Source organism: Pelmatolapia mariae, linkage group LG15 (genome assembly GCF_036321145.2).
Source record: "Pelmatolapia mariae isolate MD_Pm_ZW linkage group LG15, Pm_UMD_F_2, whole genome shotgun sequence".
Taxonomy (NCBI): Eukaryota; Metazoa; Chordata; class Actinopteri; order Cichliformes; family Cichlidae; genus Pelmatolapia; species Pelmatolapia mariae.
Window position 1 is genome coordinate 18,592,754 of NC_086240.1, and position 16,423 is coordinate 18,609,176.

The following is a 16,423-nucleotide window of genomic DNA, read 5'->3' on the forward strand; positions in this document are numbered from 1 at the left end:
GTCAGTGAGGTAGTCGGAGATCCAAGCGACCAGGCAGGGGTCCACCTGCATCCTGTTTAGTTTTTCCTGGAGCAGGCAGGGCCGGATGGTATTAAAGGCACTGGAAAAGTCAAGAAACAGGATCCTGACCGTGCCTTTCCCCCTGTCCAGGTGTGAGTGGGCTCTATGTAGGAGGTACAGGATGGCATCCTCCACTCCGACATCCGCCTTGTATGCAAACTGTAGTGGGTCCTGGGTATCTTGTACCTGTGGTCGGAGGAGGTTGAGGAAGAGCCGCTCTAGAGTCTTCATAAGATGTGACGTCAGTGCCACCGGTCGGCAGTCATTCAGCTCATTGGACCGGTTCCTTTTGGGGACCGGGACGATGCAGGATGTCTTCCATAGGGCGGGCACTCTCCCCAGTCGCAGACTGAGATTGAAGACTCGTTGTAGCGGCTCCCCAAGTTCAGCAGCACACGCCTTTAGCATCCTAGGACACACCTTGTCTGGGCCTGCTGCCTTCCTGGGGCGAAGCTTCCTCAGTTGTCTCCTGACCTGATCCACTGTGACACTGGGTGGGGGGGTTGTGGGCTGGTCAAACCTGTTGAAGAAGTTGTTGAGTTCGTTTGCCTTCTCCACAGTTCCCCCCACTGTGCTGGTCTTGGTGTTGTGGCCTGTGATGGTTTTCACACCATTCCAGACCTCCCTCATATTGTTCCTCTCCAACTTCTGCTCCACCTTCCTCCTGTAGGTGTCTATAAGTTATAAGAAACTTATAAGTTATATAGGATTTTTTGTAATTCAACATTTTCTGCCAGTAAGCAAGTTGTAAAATTCAATGTGTGGTTAACAAATATGTGGGGGGGAAAATAAATTTCTAAAGACAATTCCTTCATTTTAACTGTACATTGTACTGTATTTTTACAGTATTTATTTATTTATTTAACTTCTACTCTCTGAACCTTTGTTTTTGCTTTTTTGCTTTTTGTCTGAGTTGCAACACAATTACCAGTAAAAAATATTTAACAGGCTGTGTGATGTCCAAGTTCGTGCAGGCACTGACCAATACATCAACATCAGCCATGGGATAAGACTTTTATGTAAGAGTCTGGGTTCATGTCCCCCGTGCAAGTCAAAAGCAATTGCTTACTTATTATTTTTCATTGCATTATTGTTGTCATTTTCTGTTTTCAATCAGAGCTTTGATCAGCTTTGGCAAAAAAAAAACTACTTGACTAAATTTAGGAAAAAAAGTAAACTGGGTAAAAGAATTTCTTTGATTGTAGATGGCCCCAGTCTATCAAACCTTTATTGAGTTTATAGACAATCAATGCAGAGAGAAAAATAAACAGTAGTTTTTACCCTAATTTTGTTAAATTTTAGATATTTCTTCTAAGTTTTAAATATATTTACATAAGTTTAAATGTGTATAGTCGGTTCCACTGCTATAACTGTTGCTATTGTTGCTTCAACGGTCAGAAGCTCTTCAACTTTGAATATTAAAGTTGAAAATCTTAAAATACCTCTGTTTACTGTCAAAGTAGCCTGGGGCATCCATCAATTATGTTTATAAATAGAGATATTAAGGGCAGGTGTGTTTATATGTCTGTTATTAGGCTGGAACTGATGAAGTATCCACAAGCTGTTTGTGACAGAGTAGTCTAGGTAACAATCTTACTATAATGATCGTAGCATAGGAATGTCTGTTCCCTAATTCCTCCTAGCCCCATTAATCAATATGAATAAAACTTACTATATAAACTATCTGGGGTACTGGGACTATTTATACCATTTACAATTACGCACTTACAAATGTATATATTATATTTGTAAATAATATTTACAAAGTCATTTTTCATTTGTTTGGTGTTTATAGACAGCCGTATTTGCCATTACGCTATATACAGTGATATAATGATGATAATAATAAAATTCCATGGTTATTTATTTAGTCTCAGTCTGACCACACTGCTTCATCATGGTGAATTTTGAGTGACTTCAAAGTATTGAAGTTTTGTCTGTGTTGTATTATTGAAAGCTTTTGAAAATATTGCGCTACTGTATTTTATGTACAATTTATGTAGATCCAGGCATGTTGTCCTGAAGGTTTAATCACATTCTGTCTAAGGAACTCAACAAGTTTTATTATCTTATCAAGTGTCCTATGAATTGCCAGTCTAACCAGTGAACTCGAGCTGCATCCTGGCAGAGTTTGTGTTACTAAGCAGGCATGTTTATAATCTCTCTCACCGCTAAGGATAACCCTCCACAGTGACTCACAAATGCACACATTGGTGGTCCTTTTTCATCCTCCTCGAGTTTCTAGAACTGAGAGAGATTAACTTAGAGTTCAAAGGGCTGGTGTTTATTTTATACTCAGTCACCAGCAGTGTGAAAACATGTCTAGTAAGTGTCCTTAACCAGCAGGATTTTTTTCCACTAGGTAATCAGCTTTTGTTGCAGCAATAGAGATTTTCTTTTCCCCCCATACAGTACATTTACTTGCTGATACCCCAGCAGTACTGTATTTTTATATATATATAATTTATTTATTTATTCTTCTGTTTGCTGCTGCTTCTGTTGAGTGACAGGGTAGCAGAGTGGTTAGCACTGTCTTACAAAAAGCAGCTTTGTTGTTCAAACCCTGGTTGGGGCTTTTCTGTGTGCAGTTGTTGAACTTAATGTTTTCCTTGTGCCTGAGTGGGTTTTCCTCCAGGTATTCCAGCTTCCTCCCACAGTCCAAAGACATATTGGGGTATTTGGTGATTCTGAAATGGTGAAGCTTGCTCCTGCTACCTATTAATATTAATAATAATTAATTAATAATTAATATTAATAAAAAATGTATTAATAATTTGGCAGACATTGTAAGATTTCTGGTTGAACTTGAACTCAGCAGCTCAAGTTACACTATATTGCCAAAAGTATTCTTTCACTCATCCCAATCATTGATTTCAGGTGTTTCCATCACTTTTAAAATCAAGTGGCTTACATCACCAAGTGCAAAGCAAAGTCAAATTTTTGCAAAAAGTTAATGACAGGAAAGAGTGCTCTATGAATGTGAGTACATTACAAATTGTGGTTTGGTTGTGTGCTTTGCTGCAGCCTCCATATTTAAATGTATTCAGTTGAGAACACTTTATGTAACAAATTTTTATTTTCTGACATTTCTTGTGTTCTTTTAGATTTATTTTCTGACCTTGTGTAAATTTCCCAACTCTGAGACTGAATGCCACCAGCTTAGAGTGGAAGAAAGATGCCTAGGATCGTTTATAATAGTTTTGCTTCACTCTTCTTTTTTTCCATCTTAGTCAAAGCAGTTATTTCTTTTAGTGGCTGCTGGTTTGAAACACGTGCTTGGACCAGTGTAAAACTCTGAAAAGCATAGCTCGCACCGATGCAGCAGAAGACTGCCAGTGTTTGCCACAAACCATAATTTAGGCTTAGTGGAATGGGGTCTGGTGTCATTTTAACCTTGTGCATATGAAAGTGTTTATCATTTATATTATGAGTCTCTAGTGTGTGCAGTGTGAATGGAATCCACTGTCACCCAATCTAGCACTGCAGGTATTAGTCTATAAGAGGTATTCTAACTCTGTGCCCTATCATTAGTTAAAGACGCTCCAGGAGACAGTTTAAAGAGCAGCAAGAAACATTTACCACTTCTCTCAGCTGACCTTTCCAACCTATGGGGCCGAATGCCCGGCATGCTGTTCAGAACGTGACTGTGAGTGCTTTTTTTTCTTTTTCACATAGCCATGTGTTGCTCTGCAGAGTGTTATTCCAGCACCACAGAGAGCCAAGGCAGGTTTCTCACATATGTCCAGCATGTTGCTACATTTTCAGTTCCAAGTCATTGGCTGGGCCGTCATCTGACCAGTAGCTGGTGGTGACAGCACGCAGAGTTAGACTAGGGCAATGTGCAGGCGACCTGGTCAGCTTCGGAGGGCAACGTGTCAGCCCACACATTTTAAAAGACTTCTCATCCAGACAGTCTCATGGCTTGACACGCCATCCAGCAGAAGTCACAGTCTGTTCCTGATACTTTCTTGTGGCTCATTGACAGAGCTGTTTAGCTCTGCATGGGAAGTTGTAGCGTGTTCTGATAGTTGTATTTGCTGAGTGTGCCCCCTCTCCCCTTAGCCATTTACTCCCTTTATCTCTGCCTTTTGATTTAAATTGTAGTCAGATATTTTTTTGGTGAAGTGGCCCGTGATTCGTGCTTTTCCCAGGTGTGTCCAATTACCCCTCTTTGAGAATTGAAGGTTGAGTGAGAGAGCAGTGGAAATCTTGTTGCAGTCCAGCATGGCTGGATGGTACATTGTTGAGAGCCCAGTACCGAGGAGGAGAGGATGGATGATGGAGGAATGTTCGTGGGCTGTCATCCATCAAACTGATTTTGGAGTCTTTAATGACAAATGGATAATATGCAACAGGTTAACTGCAGTTCAGTTTATGTCCTGTGGAAGGAAATTTGCTACAAAAACACATAGCTGAAACACTATTGAAAATAAATAAACTTTTCACATTTCTGTAAAAGTGCAAGAGTAAACAGGCCATTAAGTTTAAACTGGGTTTGTTTTCAGGAAGTATCATTATATAGATACAATGACTTTCCATTTTAGTAATGGTTTAGTAACTGAAACAGTCCCAATTAAAGGTTTGAAAGAAAATGAACTGCTAAAGTTTTGTTGAACCAGCCACTTGTTATGTATAGTGCTTGACTTCCTCTTTTATACCCATTAGAGCCACTTAAGGACTGTGTACACTTAATGGCCACTTCATTAGGCGTACCTATTCAACTGCTTGTTAACACAAATATCTAGTCAGGCAATCAAATGGCAGCAATCCTGTGTAGACTAGTTCAATACGACCAGCTGATGCTCAAACCACTACTGGGATTGTCCTGCACAAATTCCTAAATTGCTCATTTTGAACAAAAATAAGGAGAGGAGTAGCGTTTAAAGTGTTGCAGAGTTGCTACAGCACCCCTACTTTCCACAGTCTTCTGTTTTGGATCCTTTCCCTTTCACAGACAGACATGATACGTATGAAGAATTGAGTGGTTACCTGCCTAATGAGGTTGCACAACTGCCGTCTGCCATATTGAGGGTAGTTTTAGAAGGTACCATGTGTATGCCTCACATGGTTGGCAGTGGCAGTGGTCCTAGTGAATACTTTGCTTGCGAGCAGATTGCCACAGTTGCCTATAGTTTTTCATATTTGTCGGCAAATAATTGTTAACCACTATACAACTTGATAAAATGAAACAATCCAGAAATGGAGATAGTTAACCTAGTGCCAACTGCACAGGCAACATGTTTCAAAGGGCATAACTTTTACTTTGAAGTCAAATAGTCTCCATCTTTTGGTTTGTGTCCCGCTTTTCAGTGTCGCTTCAGCTCAGAGAGTATCCGGCCAGTACTGGTAGTCAAGTCCGTCACTTCCATTCAAACTATGACTACAGAAATAAGCTAGCAACCAAACCAATCTCAAAGGGTTTTTTTCCAGTGCAATCACACTTTTTTCCCTTTACACAGGGGGCTTGCTGGGGGTACTGACCAGTCTGTCAGCCTGTCTGACTGGGCCTTCTATCAATTATTTTCCCAACAACTTCAAGCAAACACTAACAACCGGTCAGGAAATACAAATTTTTCCCTCACAAACAGTGGTTGCCAGTTAGTGACAGACCAGTCTCTAAGCCTGTGTGAATGAGGTCTTATTCATTTGAGCCTACATTGTCACCATGATTGTCATAAAATGGCAGAAAATGACCTCACATGGTTAATGTTCACATGTCTGCAAACCACCAATATTAGACTTGTCAACTGGAAGCATATAGGGGTCTCAGGTGACATGTGCTGGCTTTAATATCACCTGATCTGCCGGGACTGCAACTGAGGTTGACTTCACAGTCTGACGGAACACTGTGGCTAAATCTTGTTTGACAAAATGTTTCGATTATGTTACAAAATATGTCATCAGCAATGATCTTACAGTAGCGTTAATTGCAAGCTACTGTTAGGTTTAAGTTTTTTTCCAAGCATTCAACACACATACAGAAATGGGAGCTGTAGTGATTAAATGGAAACCAATGTCGAGTGCGATGACCTTGCTTGTGTATTCCACTCTGATATTGTTGATGTTGTTAAAAGAATCCACTGTTTATCGTAAGATGAGAACCTACACAAGGATGCATTATAAAATTACTGTATTCAAACATTCCTGCGTGTATTCTCCAAACAGCGTCTTGCTCCTTAGCAGTAAAGTAAACTGATTAGAAATGCTTGAACTGGCTATGACATGCACATGTGTGTTGTGTTGTGAAGTGAAGTGATTTTCCATGAGGCCGAAGAGTTGAGGGATTGGTTGTTGACTCTCACAGGATATCAGTTTTGGACGTCAGTCTTTTAAATACTCCTCCAATTTGAAATTAACCAAGCCAAAGAGACTAGTACATGAACGAGCAGATGGTAACTTTCTCCAGAGACCCAGTGAAGTTGTCAGGCGAGGCACGTACCATCAGTGGGAGGAATCCAGAAAAATGCCAAATGGAAATTTATTTCAAATAGCGTATGTGTTTTGTGAGGCAAGCGTGTGCATGCACATGCACACACAAGCATGCGCACACATACACACTCAGACCACAGTGAGTGTAGTGTTTCGTGGAGGTGAGACTTCTGAAGGTACCAGCCTCTGCTTAAAACCTCTAAAGCCACTCAGACATGAATCTTCTTTATTGCTTTTGCAGACCTCCACACTCAAAAAATAAAGACTGTTATATGCAAGGAAATTATATAACGCCTCACGGGCTTTCATCGTGAGACACGCAAAAAAGAATAAACTGAGGAACTGTTTCGTTTTGCTCTCACATTTACAGTCATTTATTTTTGTCAGCGGTGCTATTTTAGAAACTTGTCTGTGGCCATCTTCTGTTCTTGTTTCCGAGGAATAAAACATACGTGGTTGAATAATTTGTTACTCAGTGAAATTACTCATGAGTTGCCTTGATTATTTCTTCAAGTCATATAACGGCAGTCTACTTGTCAGCTTACTCAAGCTTCTTTAAAATCGGGTGCCCACAAGGACACGGACAAGCAATATTGAATTCAATCAAATTTAAGAACTTAGATTTATAATGTAATAAAACTAAGCCAACAAAGTCTTCGCTGCTTCTGCAGCACATACAGTTTCTGACTCATGCCTTTTAGGAGGCAGCTTTAATGCCAATCAGTATTAAAAAATCTATACATGCTGGCCCAACTACACACACCACTTCACAACAACTAGGTACACTTTAGAACAACCGCAAAAAAAACTGGATTCACAAAATCAGGATTAATTAATATCTAATATCGTAAATTACAAAATAAACTTGGTACAAATTAAAGATCATAACAAAATTTTTAAATATGGCTCAATACGTTCAAGCAAAACATTGGCCTGAGTAATAGGGATATTATATAAATAAAAACAGTGAATGAAAGTTGAATGAATGAGAGAATGTGAGCACATTAGTAAGCTTTTTCGGTCAGGCTGGAAGACCCAAATGAACTCCATTAGTTAACATTCTCCCCCATCACCCATTTTAGCTCCTAGGAAGGCCTACAAGACAGGACGAGAGGCGCCACTGGGTTGTGACAATTTAAACGACTTTTTAATGAGCGTTCTAAAATCAATGAGCTTTGAGCTTTCCTGACATCTGAAGAATCAGATGCTATTAACTTAGGGTCGCCAATTGCTATGGATGATCTCTTTTTAGAAAGCAACATAGATATTAAAAAACCTGTCAGCAAAATGCTACAAAACAGTCTACCTGCTGTTACCTGAAATGACACCTTACTCTACTATTAGGTAACGATACAATATATGATGCTAACTACTGTTATGTACTGTAGATCACTGTTTAGGTACAGTGTTCAACGTTTTCTGAGTACTCTATTTGTAATTCTGTGTATTTTCCCACCAATTTACTGCTATATTTAAGTTTGTTTATATGCATGGTTGGATGCATGCATGAATTCATATATCTGCACACACATTCAGAAAGCGAAATCCTGCCTGTCCAAGTAACACTGAGCATCAGTTTCACACAGTCCAACACCCTCTTGCTGCCCTATATTTAAAATTAAAGACTGTTTTGGTGTAGTCATTGGAGCAAATCTCTCTTTCAGGGGATGGTAGTCATTTATATTCACCCATATACAAAGTGAGCTGTATATAGTTGTGTGGAATAGTGACTTAACTCCTGAATTCTGGGAATTAGACAGCTAACCTCCTGTAAATGGCCACCCTTGCATGCCTTCTTCTTTGGCCTGTAGGTTAGCAAGCCGGGGGAAACAAAAACGGGAAGCGAAGTGGCAATAAGACCACTTTTTCCTGCTACCTTTAGAGCTTAAGGCTAGTGGTTGATCCCAGTGAAAGCAGGTTGTTAATTCAAACATCTGCATGTGTGTAAAGCTAATGCAAAGTATCAAGAACATGTAATGAATTTAAAGTGAAGGCCATCTCTACATTTACCTCTCAGGCTAGTAGTTTGGTACCATACTGAAGTTTGAATTACTTTACTGTACTAACAAGGCATATTATGTGCAATCTAAGTATTTTCTCCATTGAAAGTATTGGATGCTATCATGGGCTAATAAGACCTATGAAAGACCCTTCATTCCCCCGTGACCCTTGCTTATCCAGCAAGGGTCACAGGGGGCTTAGGACTATATCAAGTATATCAACACTGGGCAAGAGGTAAGGTGTGTTTTTGTGTGGTGAAATAAGCGCTTTGTTTCCACCTTCACCAGAAGCAGTTTTCTTTCATAGTTTGTAAAGTACGGTGCTTTGTTGGAGGTTGTTGATGCAGTTTCCTTTTTTATGTAATTGCCATCAGAGCCTGACACCCTGCTCTAAGTCTGAGATGTGTCTGGGCTCGTTTCATTGTTGTGTGTGCTATATGGCACATGGTATCGCTACATTATTGATATCACAGCATTACAGGTTGTTTGTTTTTTTTATCATGACTGTATGACTTACTGTACTCCATCTGAGAGTCACAGCACATACAGTTCATGTAATTTCATGGTCTGTGCTTTGAATAACCAAAGCTGAGAACAAAACCTCAAGCCAAAATATACATCCCACAAAATCAACCTATACATTTCTGGCTGAACAAATATAAAGAGAACCTCAGTGCAACCATATGGTCCGTGCATCCTACGGAATGTGTTTTTAGCCTTCAAGTGTGGGGGCACTTTATCATCATTTGGTCTGTGCACATGGCATGAAGGTACACAAGTGTATTTTTATTGGCCAGGCCTGTGTTTCACATACTGAATCTAAGGGTTATTGTTCCTAATCAAGGCATTTGATTATGTTATACTCCCCAGCAGCACTCAGGAGCTACTAGATTAATAAGCAGATACAGTGGAATGGATAAATTAAAAGTAGCGAATGTGTTTAGGTAAAAAAGACGGGTGATAACTCGATGTCAAAGGTCAAATGTGAAAAGGACACCTGAGATTTAGGATGCCTAGAACAGGATGGTTTCAGGGAGGGCTCTGAGTTATCACCCATGTCATGCTGTGCTGTAATGTAATTTAATTACTGAAAACACTGCCCTCTGACCTTGTTGTAAATGGTAATGGCAGACATCCGCACCTTAAGGAAATCTCGCACGTGCCTGATGAATGTCTTTTCACTCTTTTCACACTGTCACAAATATTCTTCCACAACTACACACACAATAGCTTCTTTTATGCATGTTTTTTTTTCTGTTTCAGTTTGGCAGAAGAAATAGTTCATGCTAACTGTGTCGGTTAAATTAAGCAAAGCCAACATGTAAACACAGATTTATAAAAATAAATCTTCTGAATAACCTTTAAATTATACTGTACTTTCTCTTTGCAGACATGTGGAAGGTTTAAAATTAAAATGAGGCTGAACATCCAGTTCTAGACATGACTCTGATGGGAGTGAGAGTGTTAAGACATCATTTTCTAAAAACTCTTTACACAAAAGAAAGCAGTAACCATCATGACAACCACCAGAGTTTATGGTTTGTTGTTTTGAGCGCTCAGATTTGACATTTTGGTCAGAAAGAAACAGAACTAAACATATTTGGGAAAGACGGGGGAGCAATACAATAAAGGTAGTGACAGCTATTACCATAATTGCAGCACAGCAAGAAGATCGTAAGTTCAATTCCACTATCAGGCTGGGGTTTGCATGTTCACCTCGTGTTTGCGTGGGTTTTCCCCAGATACTCTGGCTTCCTCCCACAGGAGGAATCTCCTATGGGCAACAATCTAAATTGTGTGAATCTGTCTCTGTGTGTTAGACTGGTGCCCTTTCCAAGCTGTACCCTGCCTCTTGCCCTATGACAGCTGGGATAGGCTAACCTAACTTTTAGGCTAAATATATGTTTATTTCTGCTCTACAGTTTGACTTTTTAACATGGGAGCGCATAGGAAGTGATTTGATTTCAGAGCAAATTGAGTGCAGCTTCACCTGCACTCAATTTATGTGGATTTCCCTGCTGTTCCCTTATCTTTGTACAGCATGTGCACAAGCCACATGGCGCTCAACTATTCTTATAAGTGCTTAGTGTTTGTTAAATTCATTAAATTCTTTTCATAGCTCCCCCCAAATGTCATCCTGACACTAATCTCAGCCTTAAATAACACCCATGTGGGTGTACACTTTAAAAGCACTTGATATTCAGCAACATAATTACAGTGCACAGTGTGCACATAGTAAGAGTGAGCAATGAGAATGTAGAATTAAATGTTTCTTTTGATCATATGGAGTCAGATGAATGAACAAACACTTCACTACACCCAGGTTTTCCCACCTAGGTAGCTCAGTTGAATGAAATCTGACTCTGATCTATTGAAATCCCCTGCAACAAAAACACTTATGGTTGCATAAAAAAATTTCAGGCAAAAGCTTTTCTATTTTTAAAAACACCACCTGTTGGGGTGTAAACCCCAGAAAAGGCATCTTAAAGCCTAATAAATCATGTGAGACAGAACATCAGACCACCTTTTCTACAGTATGTCTTATGATGTGAGCGTCTTCTTTCATTCTGTGCACTCAGTGACTTTCTTTGCATAATCTTTGTGGCTTCAGTGGAACAGACTTTGGCAGTCCTGTGACTGTGCAAAAAATCTTTGTGAGACCATTTGAGGTGGAATGAATGATCTGATCTCACCGTAGCTGGCAGCAAACCTTCTCTGTCAAGACACCCACCCAGATGTCCTGCAGTTACAGACACGCACTGCCATCTAGTGCTGGAATGAGCTCTCAACAGATGAAAGAGCTAATACCCTGGGCATCTGTTTGCTGTAAAGGGCCACCTACATGGAGATCTGCAGCCTATGTCCCAACTCAGCCACTCATCCAAACGTACCTCCCCTGCAGACTAAAGGCTCAAATAAATCAGCACTAAAGCCTAAAATTGCAAACAAACTTGGCAGAAAACAAATCCAGACAGGCTGCATGATGACTTACTCTTATACCATAAAATAAACATGCAACTTGTGCATTTTTGGCCTCCTATGGATGTTTAGAAACTGAGACACGTGATGCATGTGTTTTGGTAGAAACCTTGAGAAAGCCAGTGATTGAGGAGCAGAATGGAAATCAAAAAGTTTTGGGGCGTTTTCTACAAACATTTATGTAGAACAACTCAAATTTTTTAGATTTATTTTTCTTTTTTTGTAGATTAAAGGCTTTTTTTAAGTATTCATCTTTAAAATTTGAAAGATAAAATTGGAATTGAAAGCTAATCTATGAAGTCCATGAATAAGGATGAAACAGTCCCACACCAAATTAGGTATCATTGCTTTAATAATGAAGTAAAAATTACATCAGCGTGTCTCTTTCTATTTCTCTAAAGATGCTCTTTCACTACCTAAGAAGTAGATTTGAGGCTGGTGTAAATATAGACTTATAAGGAAGAGCATCTGAGAATTTTATTGGTTTGAGGGGCTATTAGAATTCTCCAGGGAATGTCACCCCTTCACTGATGAGTCAGAGCACTGAAAGCTTTGCCTGAGACATTCGTAAACTTTGTCCGGGGAATCTGTCACTGAATCATGTGACAAAAATGTAGAAATTAGCGCCATCACTCCATTCCTGACATCTCTGGCATCATTTTGATGTGGTTTGTGGACGGGGACCCTGAACCCTTCATTGGGGCAAAGAGCTGCTGTGAGAACAGAGATGCTGTGTGTGAAGCACCTCTCAAAACAGTCTTACATAACCTGAACACAGTTACCAACATTAAACTCTGATGGCTACAAGTAAATTCAAGGCCAGCAGCCAGAGTTTTTTCATTCCCTGATCTGAGGGCTTTTGTGAAGAAGTAGTGTATTCAGTAGCATGGTCTCTTTCTCACTTGACAAAATAAGATAACAACAGATTACTTTGCAGAGAGTGCAGAGGTCTTACCTCTGCACTCTAACTTTCAGTGTTACTTTTTAGTATGCTTTAACGTGACTTTGATTGCTCATAGATAATTGTGTATATTTTCAAAGAGGCTGTCTGACCATTTCTGAAACAGACACTTCCAGTTTTCAATTCTTCCTCTTCCAGCTCTACCTCTTAATAAAAAAAAAAATTAGGACACATGCAGTGAAAAAGCATGGTGTGACCTATGTCCCCAGCAAGAAGCAAATCAGCTTTTCATGCAAAAGACAAGTGCAACATTCTATAAATGTCTCAAGGAAACTGTCTAAAAATATCCACTATATCTCCCTGTTTAGACACATCTCGCTCTATCTCAGGCCATAGTTTACATAGTTTAACCTGATATTTGAATGTAAAACAGATAAACGTGGTTAGACATTGGATATTATGCAAATTGCACTAGGAGAACATGCAAAGTCTGTACAGAAAACCCCACCTGGGTTTTAACCCATTGTGCGACCTTATGGTGCTTTGAAGCTACCTAAGGAGGCAAATGCTAATGTGAGAAAGTATAAAATGTCAGAATGTTTATCCAGTCCTGGAGAGATGTTTCATTCAAAAACCAAACATGTTAACCACTTGATGACATTGGAGAAAAAGCTAGGAGATAAACCACTGTTAATCTAAAATTTATTAGCATTCATCCTCTTGGCAGCATGGATACATGAACCAAAGTTCATGGATGTCAGTTTATTTATTATTTCAGTCTTGGTCAAAGTGATTCACAGACAGACAAACACTGTCATCATTAAAATAACAATTCAGCCAGAGTCAATGCCTTTCCTGCCAAGAGATTTTATTTTTGTTTAGAGCCTTTCGCCAGAAAGGAAACCAAGATTTACATCCAGTTGAAAGCTTTTTATTTTGTCGCTTTTTTCATTTACTGATTTGTTTGATTTTACTCAGAATTTACTTTTGGTTCCATTTGCTGCTTAGATTTTTTTGGCATTTAAAACGTCTTGGTTAGGTGTAGGACAAGTGGTGGGCTTTAGAGTAAAATATACTTCTTCATAACAGTAATCCTTCACTTTGAAAATTAAGAAGTTGGGAGTTACAAGCCCATTTAACTAATGCCATAACCTGGTGTGCCACACTCTGCTGCACAAGGACACCATCTGTGTAAAAGACAAACCCAGCAGCTTTTCACAAAAGGGCATTAATTGATGCCCAGGAATGCATTTGAGCCAGAGTCCCCCCGTGTAGTCCCATTTGTGTCTAACTGCAAAAAACAAGTTTTCCGCTATTGCAAGCCTCCTTCTTAGCAATAAGCACATCCTGCTAAGAGAGATTTAGCCTTTCACAAATATGAAGGGTATTTTTCTTCACTTCAGACAAATTCCAGCTTAAATTTCTAACACCCGCAGACTCTAACAAGCAGTCTGATTTGTCTGGAGAAACCCTTGTCATGTAAATCCCTCCTTGCTAATGTAAATCTCATAATACTCTTACTGCCTTTGTGGGTGGTTACTTTTGTTTGAGAAAATCTGATTTAGTGCTACATGTTTATCTCAAACTCATTTTTCCAAAATGATGTTTACAGAAAGGCCCGGAGGACAGAAATGAACACAGTTTGTGGCTTCTCAAGTTCTCTCTGTGGACTGATCCTATACAATTCATAAACCTTCACAGTGTAAAAAATGATTTAAATGAACAAATTCATGGAGTGAAGCTGCTGTAAATAATTTAGTTCAGGGGTTTTTTTGAAAAATGTGGATTAATGCATAAATAATTGGTTTCAAATGGATGTTGGTGTATGACTAATGTTCTAAATATGAACATTAGGATATATCGTAAGTCTGCAAATTTTATTGTTTTTGCTTCTACATAACATTTTATTCGCTCAAATAATCAAAGAAAGAATGCCTCCCTAACTTGTTAAGGCTTAAATTGCATTACTGGTGATGCTCAGTTACAATAATCAAATCAGCCTTGTCTTTAAGCTAAAACATCTGCATGATAATTGGTTTCATACTGAGACAATGCTCTCTTTAATGGCTAACATCTGCTCACAAGACTGCCCTGCTCTTATGTTACAGCACCACCACTGTGTAATTTATATGGCGTGGATGCAATAGCACAAACAGCTACGTATTCACTGCAAAGTAGAGAATTATCTCCAGCTTTTGCCTACGTTGATACTTATTTGATAAGAATCAAATGTGAAAAGACAATGGGTCGAAACTTGAAGGAGCTTTTCTCCCTGCTAGTAAGACCCTAAAAGTTTCCGAAGATTTAATGCAAATCCACCAAATGCAAATCCTTCCGTTTTAAAGCTCAGACTTGTTACTGTGCGATTTACTTTTGCCTCGGGCAAAAGTCAGAAGCCATGTGGGGCCACAAAGGTTTGCAGGGTTATTTAAAAGAAGACAAACAAGAGTCAGCATAAAGCAGCACAAATGCTACATTTAGCCAACGCTTTAAGCAAGCATTCAGTCTGAAAACTGTCAAAACAACACATCTGATCCACTTCTTAGTCTCTTTTGTCATGCCTGTAAAAGCACTAATGTTTTGAATATTGACAGCTTTTGTTGGATACCTAAAGAGGATTTGAGCCTTTTAGACTACAAGTGTATAAGAAATTTACCAGAGATTTGCCTAAATTTACTTAAAGCCTTTGTCAGACAACGGGAACATTTTATTTGGAGGCTGTTCATGTCCATTAACAGAACATTCATTTCGGTTTCTCTCAAAAATGAAACAAACCAAAACATTTCCAAGATTTGGTATGTTTGGGTTGGTACATGCAGCTGCGCTTTGATTCCTAGACATGATCAACCATTGCAACCACCAGGCATTTAATTTTTGTGGCTGTCTGGGCAAAGATGGTTTAGCAGACTCTTGGACCATTGCAGGTTTTTCAGTGTGCGCTGGCATGCATTCTACACATTTCACAAACCTATTATACCTTCTAGAGATTTTCCAGTCTTTTACACCTTTTCCTTGTAATTGTGGAGCATGTTGTTTTCAGTGCCACTGCAAGATGAGTTGAGTGGTGCCTGAGTGGTTGACAGCACCAGCCATAGTGAGTTATTTGCATTGTTTTTTATTTTCATTCACCCTTTCAATGACCATTCGCGGCCTACGTAGACAGTACAATTCCAAGAAAATTACCTCTCCATCAAGACATAAATTCTTCAATCACTTCAAATTGCTTTGTATTTCTTGGCATTTTCATTGAGTGTCAGTGTAGCCGGCATGTGCCAGGAAACTTTCCCTGTTTTTAAAATTATTAAAATAACAGAAGAACCAAGCGTTTGCTCAGCTTAAAAAGAGGTATACTGTGAAAGGAATCTTAAGCAAAAAACACAGAGAATAGCCTGTGTGCAGCACCTATTTGTCATGTAATGGCTGTGTGGCAGACCCAATTGTAGTTCTCAAGGGACAGAACATGAAATCAATTGCAGCTTTATTGACGTCTCTCACAAAAAATATAAAAATCTCAAACAGTAACTGGGCAAGAACAAGGAATCTAAATACTAGGATGTTTTTAGGGAAACTTAGAAAAGTGGAATGCACAAACACACAGGGCACGGCAACAATGAACAGAGGGAAACAGAGACAGGACAGAGTGGCTGGAAACTACAGACATAAGGAGGGAGGGGAAGTAAACAAAACACAAGACACAGAACTACAGTTAGCAAAATAAAACAGGAAGACACAACAGAACGAGTAATCACGATTAACTTGACATGGGGGAGGGACGCAGAAGGACCAGGGAACACAGAAAGACGAAGGATGAACACGGATGAGACTGGGACACAAAGGAACACAAAAGGGAACTAACTAGAAGCAACCTTACATCAACAGCAACTAAAACTAACAAGAAGTGTAAGGTTAAGTTATGGTTAACAGACTGAGCCTTGCGAAATAACATAAAGGCAAATGTAATGTCTGTAACCATGGAACAAACGAGAGAAGCCCATTAACCACAGGTCCAAACAGACTGACTGGACGAGGTCATCATAACGAACAAGCACTTTCA